Below are 16,152 nucleotides of genomic sequence, written 5' to 3'. Positions count from 1 at the left end.
AAGTAAGACCCTGGCATGGAGTGGTCATTGTGGTTTGTGTAGGCTGTTATTCCAATGATAAAAATGAAAAGAATCTCTATCATGACCTAACTCTATGAGGGGTTTCCCTGCCTCAAAGAAAATGACTAATGTCACAGTCAGGATGTCAAAAAGCAAAGGTTCACAGTCCTATGTTAGGATCCTAGCTCTGTCACTAACACTCTATTTTAAATTAAATGAAAAACAAATGTGTCTTCCTATTCTGAAGGAATGACTTCCTTCCCCTGGACAAAAAGTCAGTTCTTGTTTTATAAAGTTCTTAAAGTTCAAACTCAAGGGTTGGGGGGAATATCTCAGTTCCCCAGCCTTCCTCAGGCTTCTGGTACAGTTCATCAAGTTCTAGTGGGGGAGGGGGCAGGGGAGGGACTGTCTCCCTTTCCCAGCCTTCCTTGGGTTTACAACACAGTTCATCCATTGGTTGAGGAACCAACCAGCCTTTCTGTGCTCCTCAAAATGGTGGTGGGTCCCTGACCCTGATTGGCAGACCTATTTCCCGTCTACCAAGCACTGCAAAGAAGAAGAGGAGTTTGGATGCTTTTCCAAACCGAGTAGGGTCCCTGAACCTGGTTGGCAGACGTGGTTCCCTTTTCTCCCAGGTCTCTCAAGCTTCAAAACAGACTTGGTTTACTCCAAGCCAAGCTTGGAGTAAACCAAGCTTGGAGTCAAGCCAAGATCACTCTCACCGTTCTCTTCACAGTCTCTTGAACTCACATACAGACTTGGTTTACTCTCCCTCCTGCCAAGAACTGTCTTCATATATCTTATGCTCACAGTTCTATTAGCCTTTTCCCCATTTTAATTGACTGCCCTGGGGCGTCTTCCCTCCTCTAAGTACTGCCACAAGGAAGATTAGGTATACTTGTTACGTGATATGTTCTTTTCAGGTATTCTCTTTTTTATATTGTTTTGCTCCTGCTTCTCCTAATGTCCCATAGGAGTTATCCTCTTTTCCTCACATTTTCTTTAATATTAACTCTAGAGTTCTTCATACCCTCTGGGCACCCCCAAACACAGACTCAGCCTCAGGCTTCCCCGTTCCTTTCTTCCGTTCACCAGCTCTCTGGGTTGCCACAGTGGCTCTGTGGCCTCTGTCCCTGTTCAGAGTGTAACTCGTAGTTGGATCGTGTGGTACTGGAATGCTTTGCTGTTTGTGCTCTCCCCAGCAGGCTTTCTGCTTCTCTTGCCGTGTCCCTGGGACACTGTGCTTTCCGCCATTCTGTGTCCTTGTCTTCCCCTGCTGTTCTTCGTGGTAAGCATTTGCTACGCTCTCGGTTCCTCCAGGGAGGATCTGACAGACAGTAAGTCTGTTGTCAATTTTTATGTCAGCATTCAGTATGGTCTGTAGTTGAAGACTAGACTGTTCACCTAGGTTCCTCTGCGTGATCCTAGCGGATCCTCTCCTCTTCCTCATCACAGTCCTTTGTCTTGGATCTTTATGACAACTTCTTCCTCTCTTCCACATCTCAGTCCTTTCTATTTTCTTAGTTCTACAGAAGTATATTGGATGGGAGGGTAGGGGTGGAGAGAGAGAGGGTGTGAAGGGAAAGTACAGGTGTTGGGCAGATATCGCATTCTCCCAGTATAGTTGTCAGTGGTCCCAGAGGGGTCTCCTCACCCATGAGATCCACCCACCGAGTACCATCCCCAGGGGGAATTTCGGTAGCAGCCTCACCTCATGTGAAGGGACTTCCCCTATGAAAGCAGTGACAACATCCTCAGATTTTTCGCACCATGGAATCAGTGTGATAAGTGCTACAGCTAAGATTTGGAAGTTGGAGTATTTAACTCCATATTTTTTACAGTTGGGAGTACATTGATTTAGCAAGGTGTAAAAATATAAGTCCAACCCCCAATCCGAGGATTATATAAGCAAGTAAATATATGTTTTAACTGAAAAACAGAAATGTTTTTGCAATATTTATTACTTTGCACCTCGTTATTCATGCACATTAAAATATAGATCTTTGCATTTTACAATCGGGCAGTTATAATAATAGTGTCTTCCTGTGGTACTACGTCCACTACTGGCCAAACGTATCCATAGAGCTGTGTGGGTGAGAGCAGGGGCACAGGATTCTTCATGTCTTTTTACTATTTTTTGTTGGAAGTATTTTGACTCTCTATTTTTATTTTTGTGGAGCATTTGCTAATTTTTAGGGAGTAAAAGTGGCTGATACACCCCTTATCTGTAGGGTTGGGTGAGATTGTTGATATATTTTCAAGGTACTGTATGGGAGTGAGGGGCCCCCAGACCCCCTCGCGCCGTACACTCCTCAGTACGAGGCTTGGACCACATGCCTCCGGTAGTGGGATTGCCCCTTGCCCTTATGTAAAGTTAACCACGGTTGACTGCTACATAGATGGGACTACTGAGCAGGACACGGGGCATCCATCTTTTGTGCCCCCTTTCGACTCCATCTTGGGTAAACAGGCCTCACTGCGATAGTACAGCAATGCTCAGCTCCCCTTCCACCGCAGCAGCCAAGGACAGAGACACGCACACACAAGGCACGCAGGCAGCTGGCTGGCCCCCACCCTTGCACTCCCCCTGCGAAGGAAAGCTCTGCGCTCCCATTCTCACGCTGAAGCCGGAGAAAGTTGTAACAACCAATATGATACAGTTTTCTTCCTCTTTGATCACTGCTTGCATGAGAACCAGCATGTCAACCAGGATGAGCTAATCACTTTCTGCTTGTTCGTCCCCATAAAGGTGCAAGCCACCCACCCCCATTTAGAGCAATTTATTGCCATCCTGACCCTGCGCTCCCTGTAAGGTATTTCTTACAAGTGCCAGACCCTCGCCTGTGCTGCGAAACCCACCCAACACACCCACTACTAACCTTAATCATCTTACCACAATATATGTTTTTACTTATACTAATAGGTCTAAAGTTTAGGAGATATGTGAAACACAGCTTGATTCTTTTTACATGCACAATAAAGGTCAAGGCCTCCAATTAAAACCACAAATGACCCAATTGTACTGACAATAATTACTATGTGTGACTTGTGTAGAAATATGAAAAGTAGCATAAAATATTTAGATAATTTGGTATTTAGTGTTTTTTGAATGCAACATATTAGCTTAGGTAGTGACCACAGTGACCGGACCCTGACCTGCGTGGAGCACAATATATTTGACGTCCGTCATCTCGTCAGCCACTCAGCCAACCAGAAGGAAGAGATGCCACCCACACCTACAGCACCACACCGCCTGGCCAATAAGGTCCATTTTGTATTTTTTGTTAGAGTTACTTTAATTGATACATATAAGAGTATGATGTAAATGTTGAGAGAGGGTTTTTTTGGGTTATTTCCTAGCTGGAGAAATAAACCATCCTTTGAACTCTTGCAGCCGGGTCTCGGTGCCTTCTTCCCCGAAAGGGGTTGGGTTGGTTATTTTATTTTCTCTCACACGTAGTAAGCCGGGGAAAGGCACCTACGTTTTTGGTGACCCCCGCGACGTGATTTAGAGAGGTGCCTCGAACAAGGACGCCCCCAGCAAAACCATCGCCTCTGCGGTCGACCAGACTGTGCACACCAAGAAGAAAGGGTCAAGGGTTCCCGGTTGACGGATACCTGATCGGAAAGTCTGCTCGCCAAGGCAGGCCACGGCTTGGTTGGGGGACGGACCTGAGCGAGGTCTGGCCGTGAGCGGTGACCCTCGGAGTACCTGACTGAACACGTGGAGTCCCGGTTTCAAAGACCCCAAAGGAAGATAAGGGGAAATACGGGAAGAAGGGAATTAGCAAACAAAGGGAAGGTAGTTAAGAATAGGGTCTGTGTGAGTGACAGTGAGGCTTTTCTGATCTAGCCTTTATATGGCCATTAGGTGTTGTAAGAAGTGAGAAGAAGCGAAGTGGTATCCTAGCCCGTACGGGGTAGAAGGCAGCGCCGTGTAGCATTTTGCCCTGACCGAGTGCAGAATAGAGATAAAGAGAAAATAGTAGGGGTCTCGTATATTGAGTAGACTCAGAGTAGTTTTAGAATATTCTTTTTCCTTGGAGGTAAGAAATCTTGAGACATAATAAAGGTGAAAGGGGTGGGGAGTGAATGCGAAATAGTAGGTAGAATAGGGAAGAAGAAAAACCAGGGACAATAACGGGAATAGGGAAAGAACAAACGCGCGCAGGCAGTGCATGTGTATGTTGCATGATTATATGTTTGTCGGTCTGCTTTGTGTATATGTCTTGTTGAACACGCTAAAGTATTTCAGTACAAGTAACTTGTTGATTAATGAATAATAGGCAAAGAAATAAATTGTGAGAGGTGACCAGGTAACACCTCTCAAGAAGAACAGCTAATGTGACATACCATAATTGCGAGCATTGATAAAGAACGTATTTTCACATATTGTAACTGACATATCAAGTGAGAGGTGGGAAGGGACTCAAGGGTACAAGAACACACAAGAAAGGAAAAGAAGCATTGCCATGGGGGGAGTAACGCCACTGGCACATATTTGCCAGCACCTTCCACTATATAGCGACAGGATGCAGAAGTATCACGATCAGTGGATCACTGAGATAAAAGGAGATGGGTTATACCAATTTGGCCAGAAGGAGGGTCATTTGACAAAAGAGTGTTGGACCTAGTATCAACACATTGGCCAGCACGATACAAAGGGAAACAGTTACAGAACCGGAGAGAAGTATTAGATTTATGGCGAATGTTCGAGGAATTTACCTCCATGGCAGAGGTAGGTACAAGCCGAATGATAGAAAAGCAGAAAATACCTGAAGAAGTAAGCAGGACACCAAAAGGGGAGTGCTCAACAACTACAACCGAGAACAAAGTAACAAAAATCTATCCCTTAATGACCAGGCCAGCAGTAGGGTTTAGTGAGCCCCTGTATATACCACCCACCCCCACTGCTCAGTGCGGGGCAACAGCCCCTGAACCTCCACCATATGACAAAGGAGGCCTGTACGGCCCCTCGAGTGCACCTCCTGTGAACATCGCATGTTTAACAGGCGATTTAAATCGCCAGCTAGCACACGCACAAATGGAAATAACACGGTTAAGAGATCTATGTGAGAAAGGGCAAATGCTGCCAGACGGAGGGGAGGTACCCCCGCTGTCACTTGCAGATCTCACCCCCCGGTAGGGGCAGTAAGCAATGCAACCCCAGCAGTCTCAGTATCAGGGCAATCCATAGCATAACAAGGGACGTCATCACAGCAAAGACAAGAACAAGAGTGGCAGTCAGGACAGTTCCTGTTCCAATTGAATAACAAGCCAGTGAGAATTATACGCCCAGATACATCGGAGAGTCAACAAAGTGGAGATCAGGGTGAAAGACAAGGAAGTGAACCCAAGGAAAACTGGGAGGATAATAACGAGCTAGAGTCAGAAATAGAAGAAGTATGGGATGATTTAGATGAATACGAAGAGGCAGCTGCCGCAGAGGGTTCCCCACTGCCAAACTGCCATTACCCAGACACACTATCACCACCATTATGGCAAGGTAGATTAAGACAACGAACAGGGAGGACAGGGAACATACTGGTAAGTAAAACGGAAAAAGGGAGAATGAGCAAAACAGGAAAGAAACAGAAACTACAAATGCCACTGATACATAAAGGAGCAGGTAGGCCAAACTATATTCCGTGGGCCCAAATGGACAAAAACAACCTGTTAAAACTCCTCCCCCCGCTGACGGGAGGAGCAGGTAAGTGGATACATGTATTTGAGAAGAACACGGCAGGCGTGCCGTTAGCTATAGGTGATGTGAAAAGCTTATTAGTATCAGCAATCGGGGACCAAGCAGACACAATCTGGGAAAGGGCAGGATTCCCGGGAGTAACAATGAGCTGTGATCGCCACGATGGATCACCATTCAACAATGTTCGAGCACAAGTGTGGGATGCATTGCGGCGTGCATTTCCAGACGTTCCAGACTTACATGCAGTGATGCAGTGCACGATGGAGGAGAGCGAGGATCCTGCGCAATTCATTTTGCGAGTGCAAGACTTATGGAGAAGTGAAACTGGTACGGCATGGAATCAATCAACAGTCTTATTTTATTTTATCATTAAAAAGGGGTTGCCGAAAGAGGTGCAGAAGGCCTTGGACAAAATAGCTGGGATTGAAGCCAAAGGGTGGCCTGAAATTCAGAGCATAATTGTACACCATTGGAGGAGGATCAAAGAGAAAGAAAAGGAGGTCACACAAAAGAGGCTTGCAGACAAAGCAAAATTAGTGCAGACAAAATTAGTGAAGGTCGCCGCCATTACTGCCAGTGTAACCGCAGACAGAGGAAACGAAGGAGAGGAAAACGTGGGCGGAAGACCCGTTGGGATAGCAGCGCAGTGGATTGGAGAGAACCAAGGACAGTGGAACGGAGAGGAACAGTCATGCCAAGGATCACAGTGGCAGAACAGGCCGGTCCAAGGAAGAGGTGGGTACCGTCGGCAGAGGGGAGGATACGGAGGAATGGGAAACAGAGAGTATGGTGGGCAAGAACAAAGAGGAGGACAACAGGGGCCATGTTGGAATTGTGGAAGGTGGGGACATTATTCACAAGATTGTAGAATGCGACCATCAGGGTATTTTATGGGGCAGCAGCAGCCCATGAACAATGAACAGGGGTGGGGCTGCCCACACCCAGGTAGCCCTTGCGGAGCTCCAATGGGGAGGGGGGACAACAAGATCTGTACTGCTATGACCCCCAAATGCAACAAAGACAGCCAGCCCCACAACAGCAGCAACAGCAGCAGCTACAACAGCAAAACACACTACAGCCCATGGCAAGACAAAACTCAGTAGGGAACATAAACAATAACCCTTTTGCAGCGGCTGCAAATGGTGCCCTTGCACCATTCTGTGGTGTAACGGTCGTAGGTGACAACGTTTTTTAAGTGCCAGGTTAGCAAAGATAAGTAGTGTTCCAACAACTGCATTTCCCAGCTCACGTTGCAAAACAACACATCGCCTCAGACATTCAGGAGGATTGGTTTGTTCCCAATCTGCACAAATACTTGTCTAAGTTTGTGATTGAATGTACTACATGCCAAACTTACAATTCAGCAATGACATTCCGAACTCTGCGTGGCACTTTGCCACGCCCTACAGGTCCATTCAGAGAATTACATATCGACTACGCCGATATGGGAGAAAGATCTAATGGAGCGAGATACTTGATTGTGGTGGTATGTCCTTTTTCATGATGGGTGGAAGCGGGCCCCTGCCCCCATCCTGAGGCAAAATTTGCCGCCAAGTTCCTTGTGCGAGAAGTATTCTCGCGGTGGGGAATCTGTGACGTAATCCGTTCAGACAACGGCACGCACTTTGTGAATGATGTCTTCAAAGAAGTAACCTCCCTTCTGGGGTGAAACAGAAACTATGTTCGATTTATCATCCAATGGCCAATGGAGTTGTGGAAAGGATCAACGGGCTGCTCAAAAGCAATTTATCGAAATTATGCAGCACGTTGAAAAAAAATTGGGTATATTGTCTGCCCCTAGATCTGTTCCAACTCAGAAATCAACCATGCAAAGATCACCATTTGAGCCTGCACGAAATTGTGACGGGGAGAAGAATGCACACGCCGCTCTCTCCTGTTAGGAGGGCGTCTGATGAACACAGGGATGCCACAGTGCTGGGGAAAAGTTTAAGGAATACCTTGCACAGCTAACGCGCGCAGTACGCAGCATAGCAAAACAAATTGCTCCACCATTTACTGAAGATGTAGCAACAGACACCTCCATACCGGCAGCAGATAGCCTGGAGGGGCCATTAATGCCAGGGGAACACATCTATGTTAGAAGTTTTGTAAGAAGGTGGAATTCACCAAGATTTCATGGTCCATACACAGTGGTGTACAGCACCCCAACTGCAGTTAAAGTGAAGGGACTGAAATACTGGGTGCACCTCTCAGACGTGAGAAGGGCGCACGGTGTCGCACTCCCCCAAAATGAAACAGACTGTGTGAATGGCATTGCTAACACAGTCTGACACGAAGAAAACTGCAACTAAGACAGGGAAAGAATAGTGAAAAAGCAAAATGTTTTTTTACATATTCTGTCTTTCTCTCTCTCTCTCTCTCTCTCTCTCTCTCTCTCTCTCTGTCTCTCTCTTTTTCTTTTTTCTTTTTAAATCTCATATGAATCGTGTTATTTTTTCTATTTTTCTTCATTGTTTTTATGATAAATGGAAAGAAATTGTTAAATGCCTGATTGAGCAAAAAGATGAAAAAGAATGAACAATTGCAAATATGTTTCTTTTCATAATGACTTAACGAATTTGTCTCGCCCACATAGTTTCAACATGAGCCAATGCGATGAAACGGCTGAGCAGGCTGAAATGTTAGATAGAAATAGAGAGGCCACTAGGGCCAGTAGATTGAGCAATGTAGAATGCATTACAAAATATGCTGCCATATTATTTGCAATAATGATGTTTTATTTTATTTGGTATAACGTTGTTTTATTTGTGGCAAATGAAATGAACAAAGGGGGGAGCGGGGCTAATATGACAAAACCAGAGTCTAAACTAATATGGACTGGAGTAACAACCATTTTGAAGGACACTTATAACGTTAAATCAAATAGCATAAATGTAACGCCACCCTATGAACAATTGCATGTGAACAAAACTGCTATTCCATTGTTGAGTAATACTATGGCCAAGGAAATAGAGCTTGGATGGAATGTAAATGACGATTATTATTGGTTGACTAACTCCAGAAATACAAGCATGCACACACACACGGCACCAGAAACCACTACTGAATACACACGTCACCATGAACAACATTGATGATGCATGGTCCAGAATATTCCCGCTGCAATATCAACGAGTTGGTACCCAATTAAAAAACAAAAGAAGGAGAAGAAAAAGGGGGGCGGGAAAAAACAGATATGATATTTATCACAACCTGGGGTTAGATGAAATAGAGGACCCCCGACACTCTGACCAATCAAATAAATGGTATTCAGACATGAGCACCGCAGCAAAGCAAGCAAGTAATGAAAGTTGCTACGTGTGCTCACTTATTCCTCATGCAAATGGAACCCCAAAAATGTTAGTTCCACAGAAAGTACCCTTGTCTGAGGCCCAATGTTTGATTCATCTGATGCTGTGTAGAATAAAAAAGACATTTCAGGCACACACAGTCGCCATGGAAAAATTGGAAAACGAACAAACATGCACCAGCAGACGACAAGGAGTAATCTGCCTCCAAAAGCCATTTTTCATCAAAAAAAGGGACAAGGTATGCAGACGACAAGTGGCATGATGAAACGATTAAATACAAAGCTGAGGGGCTTCAAGGGCTGCCAGACGAAACATACGAGTGGGCAAAAGAATCGTGCATCCCCATCTGGTCACAGCATATCACCAAGCTGACATGGGTCACACCCCTGGAGAGACCCATAAAGATTCAAAGGGAAATACCACACAAACTTTGCTTCCATGGAGAAGGGAAGGTGAATATGGGAAACGCACAGCAGTGCAATAAGACTTTAATAATACCAGATATGAAAAAAGGCACTGCCGCATTAATGGACATATACTGGATCTGTGGCAAACAAGCTTACCTGCATCTCCCAGCATCCTGGAGGGGCACTTGTGCCCTAGCCACACTTCACTCAGCACTAATGGTGATACCAGAGAGCCACGTTCAGTTTACAGCAAGGCCTTCGGCTGACAGTTCGACAGCAGGCCAATCGGCTGACATATCGGCAGCAGGCAATCGGCTGAACCATCGACAGCGCCCGATGAGACAATCACAGAGCCCCCAGCATACGAACTATTGTCAGAAGAAACATTGAGAACCAAGTTGTCACGCAGCAAAAGATCCAATTATAATTCGTCCAAATCGTCAGAATTCCTTGCTGAAATCCCGCAGCAGTACAAGCTTTTCTCATCTGCAGAGGCATTTTTTGCATCATTTCTAGCACCAGGCGTTCAAGCAAGGACAAACGCGAAATGACTGCAGATAACATGCTGGGAGGTCATCCAGCTGGCTAACGACACTGAAGAAGGATTCAACATCATAAAAATAGAGCTCTGTGCACTGCGCCTGATGACGATGCAAAACAGATATGTCTTAGATCTTATCACGGCGATGGACGGCGGTGTTTGCAAAAAAATTGGGGGGCGTGCTGCACGTTCGTACCAACTTCAGATGCTGATAACAGGACACTGTCACACGTGATAACAGCAGTGCATAATTTAGGAGAAAGAATGAAAACAGAAGGTGGAGCAGACAACAACACGTGGTTCGACAATGTGTTCAGCTGGATCCCATCATGGGTGAACATAGCAGCGAAGATACTCATTCCCATCATAGTCTTTCTTCTCCTAATATTCTGTGTGTGCCAATGGGACTGAGATGCTGTGAAAATAATATGCCTAATTCAGCGATGATGATGGTAACCGTGGGTCGACAGACAACGGTGGCTACCATGATAGATGCCCAAGTACAAACGGAGAATACACCACACCGCAGTATAGAATGACTGCCATCTATAGGCAGTATGGGGACGTGGTCGATAATCTACATCACACTACCATTAAAGAACCAAAGGACTTGCTGTGGTATAACGAGGTTTGGATAGATTTAGATAGGGATGGTGGGATATTCCTAATGGTCACCCCAGAAGAATACGCAAGAAGAGGTAACAGCTTAAGAAGTGTGTGCAAAGCATGGATGCCAATAAAGGGTACACCCGCAAGGGATGAGGCTGTGGCTGAAGCTGAGCGCTACCGAAGGGAGAACGGAAAGAACGAGATAAGTAGTTTGTTACTTTAGATGTAACGAAAGGGGGGAATGTATGGGAGTGAGGGGCCCCCAGGCCCCCCTCGCGCATACACTTCTCAGTACGAGGCTTGGACCACGTGCCTCTGCTAGTGGGATTGCCCCTTGCTCTTATGTAAAGTTAACCACGGTTGAGTGCTGCATAGATGGGACTTCTGAGCAGGACACGGGGCATCCATCTTTTGTGCCCCCTTTCGACTTCATCTTGGGTAAACAGGCCTCACTGCGATAGTACAGCAATGCTCAGCTCCCCTTTCAACGCAGCAGCCAAGGACAGAGACACACACACACAAGGCGCGCAGGCAGCTGGCTGGCCCCCACCCTTGCACTCCCCCTGCGGAGGAAAGCTCTGCACTCCCATTCTCACGCTGAAGCCGGAGAAAGTTGCAACAACCAATATGATACAGTTTTCTTCCTCTGAGATCACTGCTAGCATGAGAACCAGCATGTGAACAAGGATGAGCAAAGCACTTTCTGCTCGTTCGTCCCCATAAAGGTGCAAGCCACCCACCCCCGTTTAGAGCAATTTATTGCCATCCTGACCCTGCGCTCCCTGTAAGGTATTTCTTTCAAGTGCCAGACCCTCGCCTGTGCTGCGAAACCCACCCAACACACCCACTACTAACCTTAAGCATTTTACCACAATATATGTTTTTACTTATACTAATAGGTCTAAAGCTTAGGAGATATGTGAAACACAGCTTGATTCTTTTTACATGCACAATAAAGGTCAAGGCCTCCAATTAAAACCACAAATGACCCAATTGTACTGACAATAATTACTATGTGTGACTTGTGTAGAAATATGAAAAGTAGCATAAAATGTTTAGATAATTTGGTATTTAGTGTTTTTTGAATGCAACATATTAGCTTAGGTAGTGACCACAGTGACCGGACCCTGACCTGCGTGGAGCACAATATATTTGACGTCCGTCATCTTGTCAGCCACTCAGCCAACCAGAAGGAAGAGATGCCACCCACACCTACAGCACCACACCGCCTGGCCAATAGGGTCCATTTTGTATTTTTTGTTAGAGTTACTTTAATTGATACATATACGAGTATGATGTAAATGTTTGGTAGGGTTTTTTTTGGGTTATTTCCTAGCTGGAGAAATAAACCATCCTTTGAACTCTTGCAGCCGGGTCTCAGTGCCTTCTTCCCCGAAAGGGGTTGGGTTGGTTATTTTATTTTCTCTCACACGTAGTAAGCCGGGGAAAGGCACCTACAGTACTATGATGAATCGTGCAGAGTCATCACTGATCCCCAGCCAGAAATCTCCTCCCATTTGGCGAGGTGACAGCAGTCATTACCTGGTCATGACCCGGGAGGTGGAATTATGAGAAAGGATCACATGGGAGAGAAGGTATATTTATATCAATGTCTTTATTCTGGTTATTTATCTAGTATAATATTCAGTAAGAGTCTAAATTTATTTGTCGTATTAACTCTTGTAATTCCTTAACATCATTTCTGATCTTTATATACTCTTTAACAAAGTATTTAGGGCAACCTTTCTTACTTTCTCACTTGTTGGTTGAGGTTTTAGACTGCTCACAGTCTGTTGATCCAGGTTCTCTCAGCTTGGTTGTGGTTCTGCCCACTTGATATTTCACCAGTTATGAATTCTCTCTTTATCACTACTTTCTGTACCTGAAAAAATGTGTCTGCCTTCCCCTGAAAGAAGACCTTATGTCACAGTTTGTTATCTTTGCAGCTTGTTGCCCATCCAGTACTTTCCCTTTGTTATTAGGTTCTAGATTGGAATATTCATAGACTTCCCATCCAGGATTATTCAATTCCCTGCTTCTCAGATTTATACAGTTTCAATCACATGGGTTTATATTAAGTAACTGTTTGTTAGTAATGGGACAAGTTCCTCTTCTAGTCTTCCGTTGCCCCGGCAACCTCCAGCTTCTCCGGTCTTCCCCGTTACGTCTCTGCAGGCTGGGGAAGGTAACAGGCTCATGATGTTGCATGGGTGCTCTTCTCCGGTACTGGGTTTCTCCTTCCTTCTTTTTGTCGCACCCTTTTATTCAGCTGTCTTTCTTCTGTATTTGGAGTTGGCGATTGGGAAGCTGCTTGCGTGCCCCATGACTCTTTCATTCTGTGTGCTCGTTGGTCTACAGTTCTTGGCTTACCTTATACCGTACAGGGGCTTTACTGATTGGAAGCTGCTCATGCTTCCAGTTAGTGTCTTGCATCGTCTTGGCCGGTTTGGTTAGGCGCCCCGCCCACCACATAGAGACATGGCCTCACCATCACCTGCAGCAGGACTCTGCTTCCCTGCATTACAAGGGTTCCCTCGTTGTTGGCTATGCCGCGTCTCCATCGTCTTACTCAGGCATTCAGCGGCTCTTTGAAAGTCTCGGACTGCACGACTGTTCTCTGGACCAGCTCTGTGAGGCGTGCTTAAGTCAGAAAGCATCCCCGCTGTAGGATACTCTCTGCTTATACAACTTCTTCCACAGGTCCCGTTAAGTATGCATGACCTCTTCAAAAGATATTTTCATTTCCCTCTTCATGCTGACAGGTTCCAGCCAAACAGGTATATGGTACATTAGTCTCTGTAGCAATCAGTCCTATGAATGCTACTGTGTGGCTTAAGGAGTTCCTCAGAGGAATGGGAGTCTTTGTCTCCTAAAAGGAGTCCCTCCCAGTGAGGTTCCACTTGTCCAGACCCCTAGGGAGGGTATTGTGGAGCAGGCTCACCACCCTTGCCTGAAAGGTGGATGAACCCCGCTTGGGGAGAAGGGACCAATGCCTTTGATTTGTCAAATAAACCACAAACCTAACCTAATATCTCTAGGAGATTTGTCAGAGACCACAGATCACTTTTCCAAATATTCTTCCAGGCCTTTTAGTAAGATTCTGCAACACTCGTGGGTTAAAACAAAAGTAATGGGAAGAGCTGCCTATCTAACTGTGCAATAATAGGCCTAAATAGAAAATGAAACAAATTGCATCCTATACAAATTGTAGTGGTATGTAAGGACATGAAACTAGGCTGATTTCATCAAACTAGTGGAATCATGTTGACATGTTCAGAAAACCTAGATAAAGTTTATGAATAAATGTTAAGGGTTGCAAATTCCTCTGTCAGATAAATACTGTTCTTAGAACTTGATATGACCTGTGTAACAAGGAGCTGCTCTTTCTCATAGCAGGGTCGTGGGTGGCCATGTGGAGGAACTCAGCAACAAGTCTAATTCAACAGTTGATTGAAAATATTCAATATACCAAGTAGGGTACTGAGACAGAATATTACCTCGATTTTCTGCATTAAGAAACATTTAGAACAACTTGACGTACATATTTGTTACAATATATTCTATTCCAAAAAAGGCTAGAATTTAAACAGACCATGGCATTCCTATTAAAAAAGAGAAGCACATTGACAGGCAGACCTTTTCTTTTGGTTCCAACATATCTACTCTATAACAATATTATTAGCACACAGACCTTATTGATAAAGTATTAGGATCTTTTCAAATGGGTGGTAATGTAGGCAAGACTATCAGAGCTTCAGACCAAATCTCGGATCGCGATCAGAAACAGAGGGAAAAGTCACCATATGTTGTTTGTGTGTTGGCTTTATGGTAGAAACAAAACTTGACATGATCAAATTCTGCCCCAATTGCAAAACTATCAGGAAATCAATGTTGCTCTACCTACCTTAGCAAGTTGATTTTAAACAGTGTAATATATCCTACATTTGTAGGCTCTGAGCCTAACAGATACACTTAAGCAGAGCTTGGAGTATCTTCCTACATAGATTGTCCTCCAGAAGGACACATTTCTCATAAAATGATCAATTCATGATTTTACAGTCAACACGAGGTGGTTGTACCAGGAATATTCACCACTGATCAAAAGGACTGACCCGGCTCTGATAATTACACAGACAAGAGGTTGAGGGATATTAAAAGATTTGTGCTGTTTATATTTTCAATTGAAAAGATCTTTACTAGGTACATTGCCCTCTATTAGATTCATGAACCTTGTTGTATTGTACGGTGACATTTGGGTAGATGCAATTTAAATTATATTGTTTTTGTAAAATGGTTTTTCAGTCATGCATTTTAGTGCTTTGTCTATGTAAAATGGTGTTAGATATATATTGCATTTAATTGATTTTGTACAAAGAAATTTAAATTGTCTTCTAATTAATTTGGTATTGCCCATGTTCTTAGAGTTACCAAGTGATGTTGTGCTTTCCTTGAAGGAGTAGTCTGCTAAAGTGGTGATGTTAGTATGGCTAGTTTCATTTAGGAGGGTATCTGGTGTCAGAACCTTAGACCTATATGGCAGGCATTTTACAACAGTTGGTGTTAGTTTAAGCATCTCATGGAATGAAAACAGGTTTGGCTTGAGTGAGTGTCCGCGCTTTAAGAAAGTTCATTCATAATGTGTCGCAGAATGTCTATGGGATTACAAAGATTGGATGGCTATGCTGAAAATGTCCTAGGATCAACTCTTCACCTCGTTCCATAAACCTCAGAGTCCAGCTTCCTCTCCAACTTCAGACAGGTGTAATAGACAGATCATGAAGATGTTTTGGGGTATTTATGTTTTGGACTTTGAGGTTCAGTGGGCTAAGGGTACCACGGCTTCCAATGCCTTTTGGTTGGGGCATGTGTTGGTACATTCTCCGGTCGTCTAATTGGTCGCAGAGACAAGTAGTTCAGACTTTTCTACTGCAGACCTATTGTTCATGCTACTGATGCTTTCTGTAACAGCCTGTGAAATTGAATAGTAGGAATTATCTGGGTCAGACCTGGAATTCTTGATTGGTCTTACTAACTTAGGAAGGAGAGTTGTAAGACATTTAATGGCCTGGAGACTAATAATATCCCACTCTGCTTACCGTTCTTGTTTTATCGTTGTTATCAGAAGAAGCATTGGTGGGCTCCAAGGACGAGTAAACCTGTCCTTTTTGCATAGACTTACATAGTAGCCTGGCAGTTAAGGTTAAAGACAATAGTATGTTCAGCCGGACAAGAGGCATGTCAAGAAGGTTTCTTATGATGATGTGGCTGAGGAGCTTTGTGACTTTCCTAATTTTTTGTTTCTTTGTTGTTGCCTAGGTTGGACTTGTGGAGTGAACAGAGGCAACAGAGGAGGTATTTTAGAAGGATGTTCATTAATTGGTGGGAGGGTAATGATTTGTAGCTGAAAGTCTGTTGCTCAGAAGAAGTACTCTAAGAAAAATGGGACTTGCAGCAGGCAGAAGGATGCATAGTTCTTTTCTTTTGTTCTCACTTTCTTACTGCTGTATGAGTAAAAGAAAAGATTATGATTCATAAGCCCCAACCCTGTGCGCCATTAGTAGAATCCCGACTCTCATTCGT

The sequence above is a fragment of the Ambystoma mexicanum genome, chromosome 14 (genome assembly GCF_040938575.1).
Source record: "Ambystoma mexicanum isolate Mex_15411 chromosome 14, UKY_AmexF1_1, whole genome shotgun sequence".
Taxonomy (NCBI): domain Eukaryota; kingdom Metazoa; phylum Chordata; class Amphibia; order Caudata; family Ambystomatidae; genus Ambystoma; species Ambystoma mexicanum.
The sequence above is the reverse complement of the archived record's forward strand: the minus strand, read 5'-3'. Positions refer to the sequence as shown.